Genomic DNA, 5,759 nt, shown 5'->3' with positions numbered 1-5,759 from the left:
GCCGCCAACCCTCTCGGTACCGGGAGCTGAGGAGAGGGCAGAGAAGCCCCGCCCCGGGGCGGAGGCCGCCGGAGGGAGGGCGGAGCTGCCCGGCGCTGCTGGGCCTCGGCCGGGGCGAGGGACGGCCCTGGGGTGGGTGCTTCAGCGTTGGTCTCCGGTGAGGAAAGGTCAGCCCTGGGGGCGGCAGCTAAACTTGGAGGAAATAAAAAAACAACAAAACCGACACGAACAACAACGAAAATCACCTGTGAGGAGCGGCTCAGGAATTTGGGTTTGTCTGGTTTGGAGAAAAAGAGGCTGAGAGGCTCTCAGGCTCTCTGCTGATTCCTGAAGGGGAAGAGCGAGATGTGCTGAGCTATTCTCCCTAGTCATAGGGAGTCTCCCAGAATCATAGAATCATAGAATGGTTTGGCTTCGAAAGGGACCTTAAAGATCATTTAATTCCAACCCCCCCGCTATGAGCAGGGACACCTCCCACCAGACCAGGTGGCCCCATCCAACCTGGCCTTAAACACATCCAGGGAGGAGGCAGCCATAACTCTGGGCAACCTGTGCCAGTGTCTCACCACCCTCCCAGTAAAGAATTTTTTCTTAATATCTACACTCTTGGTTTAAAATCATTCATTCCCCTTTGTTCTATTACTACATGCACTTGTAGAAAATCCCTCTCCAGCTTTATTGTATGCTCTCTTCAGGTACTGGAAAGCTACTATAATGTCTCCCCAGAGCTCTCCTAAGGCTGAACAGGTCCCTCTCTGGTGACAGGACACTTGGGAACGATTCAAAGCTATGCCAGAGGAAGTTTGGACTAGACAGTAGGAAGCATTTATTTACTGAGCAGGTCGTTGAACACTAGAACAGGCCTCCTAGAGGGTGTTAGATGCTCCAACCATGTGAATGTTTACAAGGCCTTGGGACAATGCCCTTAAAAACATGATTTTACTTTTGGTAGATCCTGCATTCATTACTCAGGCAGCTGATCATCTGATGTCTCTTCCACCTAAAATAATCTATCCTATTCTAAAACCAAAAAAACCCCAAAACAAAGCAAAAAAACCCAAGCCCAAACAAAAAAAACAACAGCCAAGATAAGTCAATTCAGAGTGAATTGAGGGTGTTTTTTAGATCAGCATGGGGTGGGGGATGCTGAAAGCCCTTGCAGCACTTGCAGACACACCTCCAAGATAAGCTGCATTCAAAGATTTGCAACCAGCTGGTGTGCAAAGATCCATCCTCACCTTTTGAAAGGAACTGAGCCATCTGCCAGGCTGGTCTCTGAGTAAACTGCCTTTGAAGACTCAGAGTTAGCAAACTGTAGTTCCTAGTAGCCAGTTTGGGCTAAAAATAAAGTGAAGGAATGCTGAGCTGTATTTTTGGAGCTAAAAAAATTGCTGATTGTCCATAAAATGCAAAAAAATATGGGCAGGAACTTAGGAAATTGAAAACCATGAGGAAGTTGAAAGGAGGTAGAATCCAGATGGCACTATGCAAAATTAAGTATAAGGAATAAACAGAATGCAAAAGAGAGCTGTAGTTAAAAATGTGGCTTTCAGATGCTCTAGAGTAATTGCCTGGCTTTTTAAGCACAGATGATTATTTGCCTAGGAAGTAGGGCAGTGGATTTGGGCTGTGGAAAATTAATGGTAGCTGCTGGCCAAGCTGCAGAGTTGTCTGAACTTGGTCCTGTGCTGTGTTTCAAATTCCCAGCTGCAAGATGGTAATTTCATATGGTTATTTGTAAAAACAATTCTACTTACTTACATATTCAGGTGGGGAAGAACAGGTAGGAAGGTTGAAAAGGCTATGGATTTATTTGTAGTTCTGCTGGATTCTTTCTAAACCCTGGCAAAAAAACAACTAGGAAATCTGTGCTTCATTGCCCAGAATTCTTACATGAATGTATTATAGAAATGTAAAATACTGAATGTGTCTGAAAGCAACACTGATCAGTAAGAGTGTAGTATCATTTCAAAGTCTATTTGGTGCTTTTTTTGTTTTGGGGGTTTTTTTTTCCTTCTATGCTGTTCTCTTTATCCTTCGCTTAGGAAATGATCAGAAGTCTCTCTGTTTTTTGCAGATGACACCAACAAAAATATTAGAAAACTGAACAGATGCAGAATCACAGAGAAAAAGAGGAAGGAACTGTCTGCCGGGTTTTTAAGTTGACAAGGTGGAAACTCAGCACGACCAGGACACACCAAACTGGCATCTTTCCCTAACACCAGAATGACTCTCGTTGGCTTAGGAAGAGGGGAAAAAACCAAAAAAAAAGGTGGTTTGTCTAGGGTATGTGCCAAAATTAAAAGCATCAGCAAAAGCCTGCCCAAAACTTTCTAGCAGAATGTAAAAAGACTGAAGGATGAGGATGGGAGCAGAGACAATGGATTAAGAGCTCACACCAATGGCCTTCTGTAGAGGAATCTTCCTTTTCACATCGTGGGCATGGAATTAGATGGAGTGTAAATTTCAGCAGTAGCCAAGATATGTACCACAGTGAGATCTTTGGGCTACAAAAGGCTATACTGGGGAGAACTGAAAGCAGGTATCCCAGGTGTCTCAATACAGTGCATTTAATCATGTTCAAGGCACTGTTCCTGACAGGGGCCCAAGACAGTGCTGACTCTGTAATGTTTGCATGCAACTGCCTGAAAGAAACGGGTCTGCTTTTTAAATCAGACAAAGGAGTATTTTTAATCATACAAATAAAATAGCTCAACCTTGGCAACTATTTGGAAAACTTCTAGACTTATGCAGAGAAGGTCCAAAGGAGCTTTTTTTTTTTTTTTTTTTTTTTATAAGTTTTAAGGCTAATGTTGCAGAACAGCTGAATTCTAGGTTTTATAAAGAATCGCTGTTCCTAATTCTTCTGGAAAGAGCTACCTGTAATAGGCTTTTAACTTTTTAAAGTTAAAAATACCAGCAATACTCTAAAGAAGGAATATAATTGCCAGTAAAACCAAAATAATTAGAAGGATAGGATAACTATCCCAAGCTAAACACAGATCCAGGAAATTGGTACTGAAGTGACCTCCTGAAGAATTCCAGACATGCTGATTTACAGGCATTCAGTCAAAATACAAACCATGTCTGAGGATGCTGGTAGCCTATCAGTGGATGACAGCTTGTGATGGTGTCCTCAGCTTTTCACCCAGCTGCTGGGTGTGTCTGGTCATGCTGCTCCTGACCAAGATATCATAACCTTGGTTTGCTGGTAGACCAGGTGTGTGGCACATCTTCATCAGCTCAATGCACATCCTGCTTTGTTTTGGTTTAAATAAGCAATCAGTACTAATACAAAGCCAAAGACCATAGTTTCTGTGACACCTGTATAATTCTGTCCTGGTTGCTTGATAGCTGTTTTATGCATGGCTCAGCCACCCAAATTGGAAGGGCAGAGCCTGTAAGTACCTCAGCCTTTCCTACTGAGAAACTCTGTGTATTAACACACCTTCATGTTTTAGATGAGATTAAGCCCTTTTTGAAAGACCACGAGGCGAGTTAAATGGGTGTCATTAAGTGACAATCAAGTGCGTGTCCATCTATCCTTTTAATCAGTGGAAATCATGGAGTGTAGAGAAGCAGAGAGGAAGTGATCTCAGGAGCAGTTAAGCTGGATTCAGGTCAAGGAAAGAATAATGAAAAGACCTCACAGTTCTCCTCAGGCTGTAAATGTTGTCCATTTCAAGGCAGATGGAAAAACTTGGCATACTGGGAAAAGGTTATGTTTGCAGCTATGAACTTTAAAAAAAACATTGCTTTGGGATGGTTTTGTTAGTAAACTCTGTACCAGTACCACTGCTGAGGCAAAGACTGTAATGACTGTAATGTCAGCAAAATGGCTTATGTACATGCCATATATACATGCTTATTTAAGTAACTTCTGGTTTTGACCTGTTCCATACCTCAGGATGCAACTACTCTTTATGAGTACAACCACAAAAAAAAAAAACAACCCAAAAAACAAAAACTAAACAAAACCCCCAAAAAAACCCACCAAAACCCAAACCAACAATTTGGAAATATGATTTGCATAGCATAGCAATTTCTGAAGTGAAGTATATGCAGAAGGGTGGGTTAAGAATAAAAAGAGGGAAGAGTGAATCACACAGGAGGTTAAAGACAAAGGAAATAGAGACATTTAAGAATTCACTCTTGACTGCATTAAGTTCTCTTTCCATGAGGTAAAGAACTGAGCTCACACACTGATTGCCACTGACAGTGGTTTCTTTTCACAAATGTGTGACAGAGAGAGAACAGACACTGGTAATGTGGACCATACTTCTCTATATTCCATCTGGGTAGATACATCATCTAATTTCTCAGATGGTAAAACCATCTTATGAAATCCTTCTCCTTGCTGCTATCTTCTCTCACAGCGATGTGTTCTCACATCTATTCTGCAGTTTAATGCTCCTTCAGATACAGTGCCACTGTGATTCAGAATATACATTAGCAGGGGAAAAAATGCAAAGTTATTATAGCTTATTATAGAAGTCCATTATTTGGCAATCCAAGGTACAGCACAGCTCCACAGGAATGATGCAGCTGAGGAAGCGTGTGTGTATGTGAGAAGAAAAAGCAGATGGGGGTGCTGATTGCTTGTTAAACCAGCCTTGTCACAAAGGAAAATGGATATAGGATCTACAGCTATATCACTTGAAGAAATGTTAATTCCTTCTTTTTTTACCCATCACAGATGCTGAATAACTTGCTACTAATATTTTAGAAATTTGAAAGAATTTGTTGTTCTGACTAAACTTTAGTAGCCAATCAAATAATTTTGCCTGCATCAAATAATGCTGGAAGGCACCCAAAATAAAAATGCTGAGAACTGTAATTGCAAACAGAGAAAGTAAAAGATAAAGTGGGATTAGTCATACAAGTCATTAAAGCAGGTGAGCACGATAAATACAGTTTCTTTTCCCTCAGTCTTTAACGAAAGAAAGAATTTCTTTATGGAGAGGGTGATCAGGCATTGGAATGGGCTGCCCAGGGAAGTGGTGGATTCTCCATCCCTGGAGATATTTAAAAAGAGCCTGGATGTGGCACTCAGTGCCATGGGCTGGGAACTGCAGCGGTAGTGGATCAAGGGTTGGACTTGATGATCTCTGAGGTCCCTTCCAACCCAGCCAATTCTGTGATTCTATGATTCTATAAACTGGGACATTTGGGAAGCCTATTTGAGTCAAACAAAAATATGAAGTCCGTGCAACAAATTTACATTCAAATTTACATTTAAACAGAACAAAAGAACCCTTTTCTATTCAGGGGTTCAGCATCTAACTGATGAGTGATAAATTTCTTTATTCCTAGAATTATGAGTTCGACTTGTGACGTCTGAGCTGTGTCACTGCTGCACGGGAGAGCTGCGTGATGGGGAAGTGACGTGTTGTCTACTCTGGCATGGAGCAATTCTCAGTCAGTGCTGAAAGAGCTGAGTATTGGCACAGAATGTCTTCCCCTTGGAAATGTAGGGTGGCTGCTGAGCAAGTTCCTTTTGTCAGAGACAGACCTTCAAAAGCTTCACTCTCCACTACTGGAGAGAGTTCTGTAGTGTCTTCTCATGACGTTTCCTAAGCCTGCAGGGGTGCTGCTTAGAAGATCAATTACTAAAAAAAAAAAAAAAAAAAAAAGTGCTCCTTACTGTGAAAAAAAAAAAAAAGAAAAGAAAAGGTATGAAAGCATCATGGAAAAAAAAAATTCTGGTGAATGACTGAGCAGCAGAAAGAATAAAAATGACATCAGATTACAAAATATTT

This window comes from Heliangelus exortis, chromosome 1 (genome assembly GCF_036169615.1).
Source record: "Heliangelus exortis chromosome 1, bHelExo1.hap1, whole genome shotgun sequence".
NCBI classification, from domain to species: domain Eukaryota; kingdom Metazoa; phylum Chordata; class Aves; order Apodiformes; family Trochilidae; genus Heliangelus; species Heliangelus exortis.
The sequence above is the reverse complement of the archived record's forward strand: the minus strand, read 5'-3'. Positions refer to the sequence as shown.